The sequence below is a fragment of the Pinus tabuliformis genome, chromosome 2_1, assembly GCF_031772625.1.
Source record: "Pinus tabuliformis cultivar Carrire ecotype Pingquan chromosome 2_1, CPIR1, whole genome shotgun sequence".
In the NCBI taxonomy this organism is placed as follows: Eukaryota; Viridiplantae; Streptophyta; class Pinopsida; order Pinales; family Pinaceae; genus Pinus; species Pinus tabuliformis.
Window position 1 is genome coordinate 523,463,966 of NC_142299.1, and position 20,594 is coordinate 523,484,559.

General features: G+C 33.0%; 1 pseudogene; it reads right to left on the reverse strand.

The window, feature by feature from the left end:
* Positions 1 to 11,648: 11,648 nt before the first annotated feature.
* On the reverse strand, positions 11,649 to 12,173 carry LOC149201251 (PHD finger protein ALFIN-LIKE 2 pseudogene; annotated as a pseudogene).
* Between the last annotated feature and the right edge of the window lie 8,421 nt (positions 12,174 to 20,594).

A 20,594-nucleotide genomic window follows, 5' to 3' on the forward strand; every position in this document is an offset into this window, starting at 1 on the left:
CACTTAGGATTATGTCCAGTATTTTCTTTGTTTTACTAGTGTAATATAACGCATCGGCGCTTTGGTTCGTAATAGAACTGTTAAATTACTCTACTGAGTATGCCCTTACAAATCGCACTCTCAACCCTCTCATTTCTTCTTGAAAAATGGTTATATGTTGGACAGTGTTCCCTATGTAATATAATGCACTGGGTCCACCTGAGTATTTTAATGCACCAGTATATTATAACACGTTCAATTATGTCCAGTTTGTTCATCATTTCTCCAGGTCTAATATGACACACCGAAACATATGTTCCTAATAGCACCATTAAATAAATGAAGTGTGTTTAACCTTACAAATCACATCGTCTTAATTTAAAATTATTTTTAAAAATTGATTTTCCAGGATGGTGTTGAACAATTAAAATCTCGATGTGTTTAATCTCATAAAAGCATTGATGTGTTTATTCCGATAAATGCACCAGCTAGCAAAGATTATTTTTTTTTTTTTTTTTTTTTTTTTTTTTCTGAAAAATATTTAATTTATTTGTAAAATATATCTAATAACTTCTGTATTGAAAGGTACAGGTTATATATTCATAAAAAATGTCTCAGAGGGTCTCAAGTAACAAAAATATTAATCGTCATAATGACAACACATCAAAAAGAATCAAAGAAGGCAAGTTCTTTGTAAATTCTTTACAAAATTAATATGTTTAAACTATATCTAAGATTAACTAATATGTATTAGTTGGTGTGTGTCATGCAGAGCCACAAAATGAAGAAGGTTGATAAGAATATTTCTAATATAAATTCAAAATAGCATAAAATGATGATAGAAAAATTACAGAATGATGAATAAGGTGAATGAAAAAATTATTTTCAATATGATTTTTTTCATTAATAATATACTTAAGAATATCAGATAACATGTTCAAACAATCTATTAATTCATATATGTTTAATATTCTACATGGAGCAACAATAGAGGAAAATATCAATGTTGTTCTAAGAGAAGAAAAATTATGGAACTTGTAAATAATGATGAATTGGTCCTTAGCTCATCTTAAGTGATGTTGGAGGTTAATGAAAGGGGGAGGAGATTTTTATAAGACTATGAGAGATCTAGTGGAGCCAACGTATAGACACACTTTCCACTTACAATACAAAATCAATGTAATGATTCTAAGAAAGCAATTATATCTAAACTATAGGAAGTATTTATAGAACAATGGTTAATGAGACATGTCAAACTTGCAATATCAAAAACATACAACAACAACAAAAAAAAACCATTCAAAAGGTAAGATGCATAGTTGTATAAAATAATTTTTTAGAATTATATGTATATATTACTACAAACCATTAACTTATTAATATCAATTTTGTTATATTTAGTTTTCATATATCATTATAAAAATAGTTTATTACATTTTTTATGAAGATTATGAAAACCACTAATGATCAATGTGTTGATATATGAAACATTCCAGTAGGAATATCAAAAAAGTGTGTAAGAATATGGTCAAAGAAATGGATATAATTGCATCACAAGAGGAGCCATCCAAAGAACAAAGTGTGTCAAATGTATGTAATCATGATTGACTTTATACATATAAAAATAATAATTTAACATTAAATATTAATTTTCAAGTATTTTCTTGCAGAAAAGACAACAAGATGGAGCTCATTCAACACATAAAATAGGACAACATGGAATAAAAGGGTTGATTTCAAATCTTATGAGTAAATTTAATTATCGTAATTATGACCAACATTAATTTCTTTGCTTATTACTATTTATAATTTGTTAATTTCAATTATTGTTTTACTATTTTTTAATGTAACGTTATGTGACAACATCTCTTCCATACTGAGCTATACAAAACCTCTCGATATAATTAATTTAGATTTAATACAACTCAATTAATTATACTTTTATTAATTTTATTTTATTACTAAAGTTACGAGATTTTCAAGAAATTTAAATTTAATATTTATAGCAACTCTTGCCAATTAAATTAAAAATTTGTCTCTCCAAAGATGAGGATAAAGAAATCTAAAATAACTCCAAAGATGAGGATAAAGAAATCTAAAATAAAGTTTGTGATCAAGTTACTTGTAGTTGGGGGTTTTCTCTATTGGAAGTTCTCCCTTAAAGAGGCAAGTGAACATTTTTCTAGTAATAAATATATAACATTTTGATTCTATTTCAGTTCCTTATTTTCTATTAAACTCGTTCAAATTTAACTCTTTTTAATAATAAATATGAGTTAACTACTACAGTTTAAATATTACAAATTAAATTAGCACGAGATATTCACTAAAATTCATGTTTTTGACATTTCTCCTAGCTAATATATTTTTACAATGATAAAGACATGTCTACTTTAAATAATTTAGTTACAAATACATTAAAAAATAGATATTTATTTACATAATCTAAACAGGAAAAAATAATGCATCACCAAGTCTATTTGAAACTCAAACAAATGCCTCTTAATCACCATCACAAATGAGATGCACTTGGTATGTTTTGAACACACAAGCGCTATCATATTTACCCAATGCACCACCTAAATAATATCTAAAAATATGTCTATATATTAGTGCGTTAGACAACATGAACATTCCATACTAATGCGAAAATGTTATGTGTTCGCATCGGTGCATAAGTATGATGCACCGCTATGAAAATTTAAATTTGTGAACCAATTGTGGTACGTCATAGGTAAGCGTGCACCATCTATAGTGCAATTGTGTTTGAAAATGCATCGGATCTGGTCCATGATGGTGTTTTTGGCACACTGATGATTTTTTTAAGTTAAAATTTATGTTTCCATCTAAATGCACACAATTTTCATTTAATAAAAAAAGTGTATTTTATGTATGAGGCCAATATATTTTATATGTCAATCATGTAGTAGAGACGTCAACAAAGAGAGGAGAAGAAATTGGAAATACTTAGCAAAATAATGAAAACAAAAATATACAAAAATAATATAAATGATGAAATAACACGTGTACATATCACTCTCCATTGTCATCACCTTGATTATATTCCTCGATGCTTGGCATAATAACACTATTTTTCTCAAAAACATGTTCTAATCTATGGTCGTGTCTTAATAGGAACCACCAATCTTTATCTAACACATCTAGGTAAAACAACTCCTTGTTGTAGTGTTTTAGGAAAACATAAGGCTCCCTAGCTTCATGCCACATATTTGTAGAGTTGATAGATATCAACCCACTATCACAATACTCCTTTACATTATTGCGATCAAAGGTGTCCCACCAATTCAACCTAAAAATAACACAGTGAATGAAGAGAAGTCCACTTGAATGATCTCTTGTATCTTTCCAACATAACCTAATGTCCCTTGCATTGGGTTTTGATTGTGGTGGTTAGCATGACTAGATTAGTCAAACTCGATTTCCACTCCAAATTCTTGTGTCATGCATCCATCATCGACATCCTCTATATGAAAATTATGTCCATATGCCCACATATATGAGAACAAATGAACCTATAAAAAGAGTGAAAAATCGCAATGTCATGTTTCTAACAACATGTACATAATCAAAAATATAAAATATATATAGATGATACAATTAAAAGGTTCAATATGAAGTTAAAACTATACAAAAATATATTATAATTATTGAGTCACTGCACCCAATCCATATTTTTAGTGCATCCTCTTCAACACGCGAGTAATGACCAGCCGCACCATATTTCACTCTGACTTCATCAACAACCCAACTATTAGGGCATGTCATTTCATAATTTATTTTGAATGATCAGGATAAGGTATTCTTCTACCATTTAACCATTTAAATTATTGTTGGAAATAATACTGAGAGGGGGGGTGAATCAGTATTATTTAATTCTTTTTCAATATATTTATACTTTGAATTATTGTATGTCAGTACCATAAAATAATGAGCATGAACAAGAAAAACAGATAGTCACACCAAAGAACACCAGATATAAGGTGGAAACCCAATGTGGGTGAAAACCACCTGCTGCAATATGTCTCTATATTCTTTCAATTAGAAACTCCTTTTACAATGATTTTGTACTGGTGCAGTCCTTTACTAGTACGTAGGCTGCAACCTGTAGAGCTACAACTCTCTCTCCTGGAAGGGAGTTACAACCCCCTACTTCTTTTCTTTCAAGGACCACTTTTCATAAATTTTCAGACTGATCCATGAACATCAATCAATCATCAAGTATATCTACATCAAACAATCTCCTTTTCCCAATTAGCACTCAATCAAGTAAACACTTCTCTGACAGTTGTACCCAGAACACAGTAACAGTAACCACATACCAAATTCTGAACCCAAAATACTGCAGCGATAGACAGAGGCAACTAGATCATAATTTAAAGATATACGCTACTTCAACAACCTGAAACCTGCGTGCAGATCTATAAAGGATAATTCATTCTTTCAAATATTCAGACACTAATTAACCCATATTGTCAGATTTATAGATCAAGCATGCGCCTCATATAACAGATCAAAATCATACAAAGATACTATTATTCAAGCATAAATATTATGACCCATCAATAGAACTTATCCTTCTTTATGCGCTAAGGTTCCTCCTTCATTCAGATCCAGATCTGCACCATAACCCAATCACAAATATTTCAGATCTAGAACTTATTAGATATTCAATTCATTCGATGATACTTTGCCAAATGATCTTCTTCCTCTTATATAGTCTTAGGCCTTTCACAATACCACGGTCCAAAACCATAATAACACAATACCACAGACCCAATACTTGGGATCAACACTTTTGGATGCAATACCACGGACCAAAACCATAGGATCAAAAACTGTCGGACTAATACCATGAACCAACCATGAAAGTGCGTGAGATCAACACTTTTGGATGCAATACCACGGACCAAAACCATAGGATCAAAAACTATCGGACTAATACCATGAACCAACCATGAAAGTGCGTGAGATCAACACTTTTGGATGCAATACCACGGACCAAAACCATAGCATCAAAAAATGTCGGACTAATACCATGAGCCAACCATGAAAGTGCGTGAACTTTTCTCTTCATGAAAGGAACTTTTCTCTGCATGAAAGTGCGTGAACTTTTCTCTACATGAAATAAACTTTTCTCTGCATAAAAGTGCGTGAACTTTTCTCTACATGAAATAAACTTTTCTCTGCATAAAAGTGCGTGAAAGTTTCTCTACATGAAATAAACTTTTCTCTGCATAAAAGTGCGTGAACTTTTCTCTACATGAAAGAAACTTTTATCTGCATAAAAGTGCATGAACTTTTCTCTACATGAAATAAACTTTTCTCTGCATAAAAGTGCGTGAACTTTTCTGCACTATAATTTATCATCTGAGATGAGTGGGTTGCCATCAAGTACAACATATGTATCATAATGCCAACAATTATTTCATGTCATTGTCCCTTTTCTTCCTCTTCTCTTCATACAATGCAACCCACAATTGTGTCACTTCCATACTTTAAAGAATGAAATTTTTGTTGGCTTCAATTTTTGAATTCGTTTATAAAATCAAACCAATATATATATGTATATGTATATGTATATGTATATGTATATATATATATATATATATATATATATATATATATATATATATATATATATATATATATATGATATCAGAATATGCATTAATATGAAGTTCAATGTGAATAGTTATTGTGTAGTAATTTGAAAAATGGCAAGCCTGCACTTACACTTTATCATGCACCTCTTTCCATTCTCTCTTGTCTTCATCCCTTTTGTTGTCCCAATTTGTTGCACCTGGTGTGTTTTTGATCTTCTTGATGTATTCACTGGCGTAATAGACAAAGTCATATGATAGATACCCCTCTGCCATATACCCCTTGAGTTTTTCCCTTTGTCCAATAAAACCTTTCTATTTATTTATGTACCTCTCTAAGAAGGACATCCAACAATAAGAAACAACCTGAACTAATTCAACCTCATCTGCTAGGTGAATTAGAAGATAAACCTCTAAGTCTATGAAACTCGTCAACAGTTACTTCTCAAATATACAAATAATCTCAGCTATCTCTTCATGCTACCATTAAATGCTAGCCATATGAATCTCCTTTGATGTGATCCAACATAATGATGAAAAAATTTAGATATGGCACATCATAGGTCTGGGGGGAAGTCATGGTTCACACACCCATGAACGAGAAGAGGATAATGACACTGCAAAATAAATAGTACATTATACAAAAATTAATTATAAAATATCTCATTACATAAAAATAAATAAGAAATTATAAAATCATGTTTTTGACATATGTACTCTTAGAAGCTTCAAATAGTCATGTGATTTCAACCCCAAAATGCGGTCATCCATAGTGAAGTCCCATATAAAGAAGGAACCCTCATATTCACTATAACTTCATTTTCCAAAGAAATGTCATCTTTCTTTAAAATCCATGGGAAATCACCTTCTTTGAAAGACAAAGATGGGCCAACCTCTCCTCTAGTTTCTTGTCTTGGCCAATGTTTATTTTTAGTTTTTTCAGAAATAAGATCTCTCCTAACAGCCAATGTATCACTTTCTTTTGATGATATTTGCCTCTATAAATAATACAAAACATTTTTAAACATAGGCATGCGATCAAGTAAGTTGGTAATATTAAGATGCTCCTAATATGGGTGCTCATAATAGATAGATTTCATTTTCATCACAATGGAAAATTTCTAAACATAGGTGTTGAAGAATTCTTGATCATCGAACATAGGCTCCCCATTTCAATCAAACATTTCTGCAAACTCCTTCTCCTTCTCTATCTCATAGGCTCTAAGCCATCTAGTCGGTGTCATTATTGTAGACCTTTGGATTCTCTCTAATTTATCATTGAAGCAAATGCTTCTCTTCTATAAGGGTGTTATTTTTGGAGGAATACCCTCGAGAAGTCACATACTCACTTTCGTAGGTGTTCGGACCACCTAGCCTACAGAGAAGGTCTACAACATTTGAATTCATGATACCCTTTTGTTACAAGACCTACAAATTATTGTATACAGATCAAAACGTTAGCACCATGAACATCTAAACAATTGCAACAAATTAAATTATATGTGAAAAAATATTCTTACTAAGCAAATGAATAAGAATGTAATTTACCAAAGAAAACTCCTAATCTTAGATAACCATGTATGGTATAGTCAGATATGCCATACAAAGTAAAGCTCCTCTTTGTTTTGATGGGTCTTGATACTTTGTACACATGTATCCCTTCCCATAATTCCTTAAATTCATCTACCAGTTGTATATAAACATACATATTATTCACTTGTCTTCTACCAGGGACTATGCGAGCCAACATAAGATGTTCATTCTTTATGGAAAACTATGGGGGATATTGTTATTGATCATTACTATATGCCAAACATAATAGTTGGTGTTTTGGAGGGAATATGAGTTGACGCCATCCATGGCTACACTGATTCAACCATTTTTAAATTTGATTGTGCAACAAAATATAAGGAAATTGATCAATCATGCAATTTAATTACCTCAATATTGTCTGAAACACACATTTGACATACCAGACTTTGTTTTCATGTTGTAGAGAAACATATTTGTCCCCAACTGAATAGACTTTGACTTGCTGCCACATCCAAAGAGAGGGGTGGTGGAAGAAGATTCCAGGCTTTTGAATAAGGTATCAGTGATATGAGAATTATCCCCTGGCTCAACATTCCGAAATGCATATAACAACATTGCCTTCATGGCAATCGTATCCTGTAAGTAATCATCCATACCAATCTCCATGTGAGTGCCTCCATTGCCAACTTGTGATGAAGATATACTATTGTTGTAGACATTCCTAATTGGTGAATCTGAACATAGTGGGAATTGAATAGGTGGTTTATTCAACCATTGTTTGTATGTTTCCTCTTTGAATCTTGTTATTAATGCAACCTTCTCTCCATATGACATCGTAGTTGTGTGCACTGAAAGATGGGAGGTGGGTAACTCATTAGAACAATATTGCAGCTAGAGGATCCCATGTTCCCATTGGCAGGGTGAAGAGGTTGTCCATTTTCATCTACCCACTACTTGCGATATGTTGCTCCTCATAACAGCTTGCAACGTTTCTGAAAACAATATGGAGTAATATTTTTTGCATATGAACTCGATTTTGAATCTAGATATTGTAAACAATTTTCATACATTTTTATTCAAATTGGCATGGATTAAAAAAAAATCAACTAGATAATCAAAATATATCGAGATGTAAATGGAAAACTCTACAAAGGAATTTGATCAGCAATATGGAATGAGTTGGAATTTGAAGAATTAGATTTTTTATATGATTTATTTGAGAAAAAACAAAAATAAAATTTTGAGTGAACATCTAAAATTAATCTCAAAAACCATATAAAAACAATTTGAATTTCAATATATTTTTGAAACCATTTTTCAAGAACAAGACGACTTTAAGCAAAAAATGTATACCCTAAACTATAATTTGAGATTCATATGTCATTTGATGTGTTAATGAGAATAAAACACACCATTGCATTTAAATAATAAGCACACTGTTTTTTTTAAATAATACCTACATAAATTTTCAGTTTTCAAAAAAAATATCATATTAGTGATCTCTTACATAAAAACACACTCATACATTTAAAAAAAATATCATATTAGTGATCTTTTACATAAAAACACACTCATACATTTAAATAAAAAACATCCGAAGCAATTGTGTCCCGAATTTAGAAAAAAAAATGAATTACACTGTATCGGTGCTCTTTTAAATATATATCACATTGTTTCGTTAAAAAAAATAATTGCACTGTTTGAGGATTCCAAAAATGAAAAAAAATAATCATATTGTCGCGTTGAAAAAATATGGCATCCCATAAATGTCGTTGCGATTTTTATATAAAAATATCAAATGCACCAATGTGCATACAAATTGAAAATTATTTTATTCATAGTTTCTCACACCGTCTTAATTTAAAATTATTTTTAAAATTTGATTTTCATAGATGGTGTTGAATAATTAAAATATTGATGTGTTTAATCTCATAAAATACCAGTGTGTTTATTCAAATAAATGCACTAGCTACTAAATTTTATTTTTATTTTTTCTGAAAATCATTTAATTTATTTGTAAAATATATCTAATAACTTTTTTATTGAATGGTAAATGTTATATATTCATTAAAAATGTTTCAGAGGTTCTCAAGTAACAAAAATATTGATCTACATAATGATAACACATCAACAAAATCAAAGAAGGCAAGTACTTTGTAAATTCTTTACAAAATATGTTTAAACTATATTTAAATTTAACTAATATGTATTAGTTGGTGTGTATTAGGAAGAGCCACAAAATGAAGAAGGTTGATAAGAATATTTCTAATCTAAATTCAAAAGAGCATAAAATTATGATAGAAAAATTACAGAATGATGAATCGGGTGAACAAAAAAATACTACTGAATATGATTTATTTTTATTTTTATTTTCATTAATAATGCTTGAGAGTATCAGATAACATGTTTCAAACAATTTATTAATTCAATATATGTTTAATATTCTACAAGGAATGAAAACAGAAGAAAAGATCAATGTTGTTGTAAGAAAACAAAAATTATGAAACATGTAAATAATAATGAATTGGCCCTTAGCTTATCTTGAGTGATGTTGGAGGTTAATGAGGGGGGGAAGGGAAATTTTTACAGAACTGGAACCAAGGTATACAATACAAACTCAATACAATGATTCTAAGAAAGCAATTATATCTAAACTATAAGAAGTATTTATAGAACAATGTTTAATGAGACATGTTAGACTTGCAATATCAAAAACATACAACAACAAAAAATAATCATTCAAAAGGTAAAATTCCTAATTGTATAAAATGATTATATAGAATTATATGTATATATTACTACAAACCATTAACTAATTAATATCTATTTTGTTATATTTAGTTTTCATGTATCATTATAAAAATAGTGTATTAATGTTTTAGGAAGATTATGAAAACCCCAAAGGATCAATATGTTGATATATGAAAATGCCGATAAAAATGTCAAGAAAATATGTAAAGAGATGGTAAAAAATACTATGTGATTTTTTTTTTAAATAATACTAAAATAATGATGTTTTTTTTAAATAATACTAGAATAATGATGTTAAAAATATTGATACATTTATACATCATGAAGAAAAATCATTTACATAATAAAGGAATAAGGTACAAATATTAGATACACGGGTAAATAAAGGACCGTCAACTTAACCTATGAAGGCATTCGTTGATTTGGGCAGACATAATGACTCGACTCAAAATTCTTGAGCTACAATGATGGTAGTGGTCCTCTGATATCAAAAGTACTTCAATTTCAAAAATCAATCTTGTTTGGAATAGCTACACATTCTCATCATATTATATGTAAGTTTGTACTATATGTCATAATCCCTTGTTTTATTTACATCTACTATAATTCTTTTTAAGGCTTGTCTCATCATGAATCCTCTCCATGTTGGTTTGCTTCGCTGGTATATTTTCCCTCTTCCTTTTTTTATTTCACCTTTCAGTTTATCAAATAGGGATGAAAAACACTAAAAAAAAATTGGGTCATTAACTTGTAAAGATTTTCAAGGTTAAATATTTTAATTTTACATAAAGGTTGAGATTAAAACTAAATATATAAGAAAGGAATATTTTGTTATTTATGCTAAGTATTTTTCTTATTTTACAAGAATTGATTAGTGAATGCAATACCAGAATTGTAGTGGTTTGTTATGGCAAGTTTCTTAAAGGAATTAATTATAAGATAGTTAGGAACTCTTAGCTACTTGAATGAAGAAAAAAAGGGTAGAAGAGAAGTGTGACATTGCCATATAACCTTCATATCCCACCAATAAAATAAAATTTAAGATATTGATATTCAATTACATGTTAATCACATTATTGATGAGTTATGAAAATTCTTTGAATAAAATATTGATATTGTGAAATTCAATAAGATTGGTATATAAATAAATATAGATTTATCAAAATTGTTTAAATAAATGATTGGCAAGATGAAATTGCAGACATACTTGGAAAATGTGACCATATAACAAATGTCCCTTTTAAATATAAACAAAATATTTTCCAAACTAAAAAAATAATATCACATACAATTAAAAAAAATGAATATGTATATTAATTATTTTTAACTAAAATCATTATAAACATAATTCGACCTACAATGTGTTGCTTGGCTGGTTATTAATGTTGAGTTCGAATTTTATAAAAATTTACCAAAAAATTGATAAATTTTATGAGTGGACCCAAAAAAAAATTAAATCTGTTCCCTTATTATTTCACTTATTTTTTATTAAATAATATTACCTTTTAATCCACTCAATGTTTCAAAATTTAAAATAAATAAATTCTCATAACAAATTCCCAATAATAAGATAATAAAAATAAAAAACATAATGTTCAACATAGTACTTACTTCCTAACTTGTAAAAATGAAAACACAATGTTCAATACAGTACTTACTTCCTAACTTGGTAACTTTTTCTAGTATTAATTACTTTATTAAATTAACTTTAAATTATAATAAAAATTAAATTATCTAATTCAAATTGTAAACATTACATTTTAATTATTTTGATTTAAGATTCTTTGATTTCCTATTACCAAATCGCTTACCAGAGGTTATAGATATGCTTGGACCATTATCAGTCTTAGTCTTGTCGTTTGCCTGCTCCCATTCAGAAACCACCTCAACCACAGTTGGGAGTTCATTTATCATTCTAAGAAGACGTTTCCTCTCTGCCGTTTTAAATCGAGCACCATGGTAGGAAGCAACGGCAAGCAACCATGCATCACTATGCACAGCAACCAAGGAAACCCAATCTTTTCGCTGCATGTCATTTCTTGCAAAATTGATACCTACTGCTGGTTCTGGGAGCTCTGCTGGAACTTCTTCCGCAGGCGAGGAAACTTCCCATGCTTCACTAGGATATCCATATAGGCATAAATTCTCCTTCTCTGGATCGCAAAGTGAGTAAAAGCGCTCGACATCAGTGGTGAGAGCACAGACAATGGCAGTTCGGCGGCCTCTGTAATCTGTAAACACCTCTTCAACAGTGCAAGGCTTTGAAAAAGTTGACGCGTCTTTCTCCATGGCCAACACCTCGCTTATAACTGAGGCGACAGTTTCCATGGCCAACCAGATGGGGTCTAATTATTAGGCTGAGAAGTTTGATCTCCACAGGTTGTATGATTTTATCAATTTTACTGAAACAAAATTGTCCTAACTTAAATTTTTTGTCTTTCTCCAAAACAAATCTAAAAATATGCCAAATCAAAACTTCAGCGCAAAATTGCTCATGCGATTGATCTAAAAATATGCCAAATCAAAACTTCAGCGCAAAATTGCTCATGCGATTGATCCGAAGAAGATTTACATTAAACAAAATAGTGATATATTAATCGAAATGAGGCCAAGGCTGACGTGAGTGTGATGAGCAAAGCGTAATATGGAGTCGGCTGGGATGATACGCGAAATAATTTATGACAAGTATTGCTGGTAACAAAATCTAAAAGTGGTTAGTTTTTAGTGATATTATTATTTATTGGTATTGTTTTAGCTTAATAATTAGTATACAGATTGAGGGGGCTTAATGGTTAAGAGCATGTGTTTTTTTCTAAAAGGTCACAAGTTCAAAACAGGGTTAGAATGGGTTAAAGTATGTATGCCTTCCTAAATAGATATTATTATTATAATCTATATTTTTTATCATTTTTAATTTTAAATAATAATTTTTTAATAATGCTTATAATTTTATATATTTACATGTTATTAATCCAAAAGATTGTTTTCTAAATTATAAATCACAAAAGTTTTAGATTTAATAATATTCATAATTTAAAATATATATATATATATATATATATATATATATATATTTGCTTAAGCAAGAGTTGTACCTTCAATTCCATTAAATCACCCAAAAATTACATTACTTACATAGTTTCACCAAACAAAGTGGTGAAAGGCAGAAAGAGAAAACCTATGACAACAAGGCTCTCTAACCTTAAAAAGTACTTGCACAACTTTTGAAAGTCGACAAAAAAAATAAACGACGAGGGTCATCGTGGACAAGAACCCACCCCACTAAGACCCGCGCCAATCAAGCTTTTGACCAACCACTATATCACACCTATCCGCTAGTCTAACTAAACCTAGCAGTTGAGATGCACAACTCATCCAAAAGAAGCGAGGAGTTTAACCCCCGGTCCCACCAAACCATACGGGCAATCCTGTTCATTGATCGGGCCCACCAAGATCGGACAACTATACTGAATATCGCTCGCCCAAAATGAATGAAATTTAACATGCGATGAGGGTGGTTTTCTGACCCAGCCCTCATCCACGTGTCCGTTGCTGTATGGTATCGCTGCCGAGTGAACAAAAACCACTTTCACGTTAAAAGCGGTGCGATCGTGCCCATACCACTCCAGAAGTGGTTTAGCCTCCCAACCCTGTAAAGAATGGAGATTTGCCGCCATAACAGAACCAACAGTTAAAAAACTCATCCATTTACCAAACTATGAACAGCCCATCGCCCGCCTTCGGAGATTTTCAGTGTTTGTGAAAACCATAGTTGCAGGGACCGTCCCATGCGATTCAACTGCCCTAGACCTGTTTGCCCAAAAAGAGAATCCTGCATCAGTCTTCTTATTGCGGATTGTCTTCCTTGGTTTTGTTCTCATACACTTTTTTATCCTCTTCCGCTTGGTTATGGCAGAGTTCTTTTAGTTCGCTTTGTGGCATAGCCAGCCAGCCCATCGAAAGTTTGTTATCCCTACATGTAACACCTTGATTGGCCAGAATGTCTGCCAATTTGATGGCGTTTCTGTGCACATGAGTGAAGTTGAGTGTGCGTAGTCCTTGAAAATGAATCTATATTTTCTGGAGCACCCTTATTAACCTCTAGTGTTTTGTGACTTTTTTCGGCCTCGTTCCATGGCTGATTTTCTTGGCCGAATTGATAACTAACTCGGAATCAGCTTCTATTATCACATTCTGGCACTTGTCTTGTTTCACAGAATCTAAGCATTGCTCCAAAGCCATATATTCCACCATGTTGTTGGTGGCTTTTCCTAATTGACAATGGAAGAGGGAGATGATGCTTCCATTTTCATCCTGTAGAACTCATCCAAAGCCAACCACTCCAGGGTTATCTTTTGAAGCACCATCAATGTTGTACTTCAGAAAACCTTTTGGAGGGGGTTTCCAGTATTCTTTGACCATTTCCCTCATGCCCGTTTTCCTATCCATACCTTGTGGAGTGAACCCTTCCAAGTCTAACTGCCTAAGAATTCTCAAATCTGTTTTTGAGGGAGAATTCTTGGGGAGATCCTTGATAGTTGTGCCTACTGTCTCTTTTAACTGTTTCAAGATCTGTTCCAATAGTCAGAGAGAGGAATTATTCTCTTCTTTGAAGATTCTTTTGTTTCTTCCTTTCCACACATTCCATATTATGAAACTTGGCAAGAGAGCCCAAACCAAGTTAAGGACTTCATTGTCTGAGACCTTATTCCTCCAATTGTTTAGGGTGTTAGTGATACAATTTTTGTCTTTGTCTGACTGATTAAAGATGGTGGCAAAATAATCCCATAACCCAGAGGTGAAACTGCAGCTGTTGAGAAGATGTTCCATTGTCTCCTCTTGAGCTTCACAGAGCTGGCATCTGGAGGGCCCTAGCATCCCCCTCTTTCTAATGTTGTCCCAGGTTAAGATTTTTCTATGGTTAACCAGCCACATAAAGAGTTTGATCTTCATCCAGCTCTTGCTTCTCCAAAGTTTCTGCCAAATTCTGTCTGGATCTTGGGACTCTAGCCCTAAGAGAATATCTTTAGCTTCCTTAATGTTAAAGTTGCCCTCCTTGTTTTTACCCCATCTTAGCTGGTCTTTCCCTTCAGTGACAAGAATAATTCTCTGATCCAACATCCTCTTTAGGGTCTCGGCTCTACTGTCGATTATTTTGTCCCCTCTACTAGCTATTTTTTTCCACACTCTCCATTTTCCAGTATTGTGATTATGATCCCAGAAGTCCTTTACCTTTACCAGTCCTTGGTTATATGTCTCATGCTTGAGGCTCAAAAAATCCTCTCTCAAGAGTGTTGGCTCTTGTTGCCACTTATCCTCCCAGAATAGTGCCTGATCTCTATTTCTAATTTCCCAAAAACTGTTTTTTTGAACCACCTCTCTGTTCTCCCAGGCCTTGTTCCAAATGGGAGAGCCCTTTATATTTCTAAACAATCTTATTAGCTCAGAATATTGCCAGGAGTTAGCATATTTTTCCTTCCAGACGTTTTCCCATTGAGCCTTATGATCTTTAACCCACTGCCACCAAAGCTTGGCTCCAAGAGCCTTACTAAGAATCTCTAGATCATCTAGTCCTAGTCCTCCTTGGTTCTTATGTTTATAGATTTTTTCCCATGAAACTAAAGCCCATTTTTTCTTGGTTTCCTCCTTTCCCCAAATAAAATATCTTTGTATGTTTCTAAATTTTTGTAAGACTCCTTTTGGAACTGGGAGAGAAGAAAGCATAAAGACTGGGATAGCTTGGAGCATAGCTTTTGTAAGGACTAGTCTACTAGCTAGATTTAAAGATCTGATCATCCATTTTTTGACCTTATCTTGCATCTTGTTGATTAACTATTCCAAAATGCTCTTATGCAAAGGTTTCATTGTTAGAGGAACTCCCAGATACTTGAAGGGGAGGGATTCTCTTTGAAAGACAAGAATTCTAGAGATATTTCTCTGAATGGAAATGTGGGTGTTGAAGAATAAAATTTTTGTTTTGGAAAGATTGACCTCCATACCTGTTGCCATAGAAAAGTCATTCAAGATTTGTTTGTAGGCAAGCGCTTCCTTAACTGTGAGAATTCCCTGTAACATGGTATCATCAACAAACTGTTGATGGGTGAGAGCTTGACCATTCTCCGACAGTTGGAGTCCTTTAATTTTTCCCATTACTTTAGCATGCTTAATGGACCTTCCGAGCCCTTACATCATGAGGATGAAAAGAAAAGGAGAGAGCGGGTCACCCTGTCTGAGACCTCTAGACGGAAGAAAAATTTTAGAGGGAGATCTATTAACTAAAATTGAGGAGTTGGAGGAAGTCACAAGGTCCATGACCCATCTGATCCAATTATGATCAAAACCATACACAGTGAGCACTTTCCTGATATATGTCCAGTTTACTTTGTCATAAGCTTTGGCTATGTCTAATTGCATTATCATACTTGCTTTCCTCCTGCTAGTTAACAAGTGTACCACTTCATGAGCTTGAATGATGTTATCTAGAATTTGTCTGCCTTCAACATACCTCGATTGTTCACCCAAAACAAGCGATGGCAGCAAAGGTTTGAGTCTGTTGGTCACCACATTGGAAATTATTTTGTAAACTACATTGCATAAGGCTATGGGCCTGTACTTCTCTGGCGTTTGAGAATTTTCTTGTTTTGGAATAAGGGCAATGAAAGAGGTGTTGAGAGCTTTCAAAATTGATCTGTTCAGCCTGGAATCTTCTACTACCCTTACAATATCCTTTTTGACTATGTCCCAACAAGCTTTGAAGAAATCCGCATTAAATCCATCCGGACCTGGAGCTTTGCCATTTTGCATTTCTTTGAGTACCTCACTGACCTCCTTTTCAGTTATAGGTCTGTTTAGATTATAGTTTTCCTCTTTAGATACTAGCTTAGGTATGTGTTTAGTGAAGTCCTTGATGAAAGGTTCCCTTATTAAGATGTTTTCCTGGGAAATACCTCTGAAGTGTCTAACTAACACCACTTCTATTTCTTCATGGGATTGATGGATCTACCCATCCTCATCCTTGATCGAGGAGATCCTGTTGTGGGTCCTGTTAGCTATCATGGACCTATGGAAAAATTTAGTGTTACGCTCCCCTTCCTTTAGCCATTGAACTCTAGATTTTTGTCTCCAAAAAATTTCCTCTTGTTTACATAATTGTTCCCATTCTTGATGATGTTTCTCTACCTAATCATTTTTTTTCTTATCAAATCCTTCCTTGATCAAAGCTTGCTTGAGCTCCAGGATTTTATTTCCAACAGATTTCTTGTCTGCAAAAATGTTTCTAAATTCATTCTTGTTCCAATATTTTAGTTTCATCTTGATGTGCTTTAATATTTTGTGTAGCAGGAACATTGAAGATCCATGAAACTGCAAATCTTCCACCCACCATTTCTCAATGTTGCTTTTGAACTTTGGGTGTGAAAACCAAATATTTTCAGATCTGAAAGGTCAGTTTCTTGGGGTGCCTATGCCCTTGATCTCCATTTGAACCGGCCAGTGATCTGAGCCTCCAAAAGGTAGAATTTCTGTAATTACTTCCTTATTTAAAAGCATGAGATCCTCTGAGATCATAAATCTGTCTAGCTTGGAGGCTACCTAGGAATCCCCTCCTCTTTTATTATTCCATGTTCAGAAGCCATTGTTCGTCTCAATGTCCACAAGCTTCATGTTTTCTAAAAAGTTTTGAAAGGATGAGGAGTCTTTGTTCAGAGCTCTTGTGCCCCTTTTTTTCTCCGAGAGGGATCTGATCATATTGAAGTCTCCTCCAATGATCCATGGTAACCCTTCATTCCTGGCCCGTAGATCCACCAAGGAGTCTATAAATCTAATTTTTTCATCTAATCTTTGAGGGCCATAAAAGTTCGTAACTAGAAAAGTTTCCCTATCTCCTATCAGCTGTATGACCATTGATAAGTAATTCCTTGATGCCTTCACATCGATTATTCCAATCTTCATGGGATTCCAGAGGGTGAGGGTACTCCCCGCTGTTTTTTCCGCTTTAAATTCTAGAAACTCAAATCTACTGAGCCATTTGCTATGAATTTGTCTTAACTTTTGAATACGACATTTTGTTTCTTGGAAAAAAACTATATCTGGGGTTGTTTGCTTCCTTCTGTTATTTAGAATTCTTTGTTTTCTCTTACTTCCTAGACCTCTAATATTCCAAGTTGTGAACTTCATGATCAAAGATTGGTAAAGGAGTAACTGGTTAGATCTTTCATCTTACCTGAGTCTACCATGAGTTTTCTGCATTCCATCAGAAGCTCGTTCTGCTTTTTCCTTCCTCTTTTCTTTCCACGATATCTCGGTGCGAGCCCCAAAGTTATTTTTACTTCTTTCACTCCTTCATTCCTCTTTTTATTAGTGTTGTTTACTTCCTCCAAACCCTTGGCATGAGTTTTCCATAGGAATAACTGCTAAATTATAGTGATCTCTTCTTTTGGTATTGATTCTACCCCACTTGTAGTTCCCTGATGTAAGAACCCTTCTATATCTAGGTTTTCTCTGTCGAGGATCTCCTGTAGCTCATTGTCTTCCATTTCCATCTCACTTTGGTTCATCTCCTGATCCATTTCCAGTTCTGAAACACACACCATTTTTCCTTTTTGTTTTTCATTTTCCTGTGTTTGTTCATTATCTTCTTCCTTTTCCCTCCTTTCATATCCTTCCTTCATCACTTGATCTTCTCCTACTTTTTCTTCTTCCTCTTCAATAACTTGGAACTAATTCCGACTGGCCTTTTGACCTCCCACTTGGTGTTGTTTTGGCCTTTTTTTGTTGTTTTTTCCTTTGTGAACTACTTTTTGAAAACTGTTTGTGTCTTTCATTGTGTTAGTGTTTCCTTTGTTTTCTGCTTTGCTGAGAGGACAGTCTCTTAAAAGGTGCCCATGTTCATGGCAGCTATGGCATCTAAATGGAATATGCTCGTAGTCTACTGTCTGTACCCATTCCTCATTAAAGACCTCCAAGATAACTTCATCCGGAAGAACTCCAGATAGATCCATCTCCACACAGATCCTAGCAAAGGATGTATATTTTCTCCTCCTAGTGGCTTCAAAAGCTTTGACAAACCTCCCTAATTTATTTCCTATGGCAGCTAGTGATTCTATTTGCCAATAATCAAGAGGTAGAGAGTAGAGTCTTACCCATACCAGCACTGAAGTGAAGGTTTCCTTCTCCAGAATGAAGTTCATCTTCCATGGCCTCATATAGAGCCCTGTCGCTGCATAAAAGTAGGGTCCGCCTTCAAACACTTTGTCTTTATCCTTGATGTTGGTGAACACCATAGTAAAGAAACCCTTGGACCCTAGATGAATATCAATGCTTCCTTTAGGTTTCCAGTGGTATCTGATCCAAGATTGTAATGCTTTTTTAGTGGGCCATAGTCCCATGAATTTGCATATGATTGCATAAGTCTGCATGTGCTCCCTGTGCGCATGCAGCTCAGGATTATTTAAAACTACTCTTGGAGTGAATTGAGCCTTGGGTTTACACAGTCCCTTTCGATTTTTGTCTTTTGTTCCTTGTTTTTTGGCCCTTTCCTTCTTGTCTTTTGTGCTATCATTCTCCATCGATATCGGTTCCTCTGTTTCCTCTTCCCTGTTTTTCCTTCCATCCTCCGCATTACCCCTGCCTTTATCCGAATGTTTTTTGCTGTTGTTGACCACCGCTGCTTTGTAGGAGGGGGTGGAGCCCCCTCCTCTATGCCCATCCATGGAAAAATCCTCATTGCATTGAAACCCTATCTGCTTCCATTGTGCCTCTGTCACGCTTCTAGTTACCCTTATATATATATATATATATATATATATATATATATATATATATATATATATATATATATATATATATATGTATATGTATATATATATATATATGTATATATATATATATATATATGTATATATATATATATATATATATATATATATATATATATATATATATATATATATATATATATATATATATATATATAGATATAATATTGTAGTTTTTAAATTATTATTTTTATTTTAAACAATCTCTATTATTCTATAATATTTTATTTAATATTTTTTCACATATATTTAAATCAAATTTAAATAATTATATATTATATTTTTTTAATTGTTATTTTATAATACTTCGAAAATAGTTTTACATAGATATCAATTTTGAATACAGAGTGAAAAACACCTCAAAATATTTCCACTTAAGCCTAGAAACAAGAAGACTCTCATGACGGAAATTCCACTACCACCCATAAATCTAATAGGTTCTTATGATAAGAATTCATAAATATCAAGGTCATATAAGGCATGTATTTCTTCCCAACTGCTCTAGATATAAATACAAAAAATAATGCCCATAAAGGATCATCGGTTGAAGAAAACAAAGCCCACCAAAGATTCATAAGATCCCCAACTAAAAAATCACATATGGAGCACTCATAAACAATTTGAGACTAACGAGTCATACCCTTCCCTAAAGAAACACCATAAATAATCAAATGACATGACAAGAACCTAGTAAAGGAGGCCCCGAGCCACCATAGCCATTAACAAAAACAAAAAGGTGCCACATCCAGCCATTAATGAAAAACATAAGTTATAAAGGAAATAACACAGATTCCACATAATAGCATGCAAGAGGCATCGTGAAAGAGGCACAATGGCCACCAACCTATGTCACCATAATATGTAGACAGAGGATAACAATTTCCTTGCATAGAAC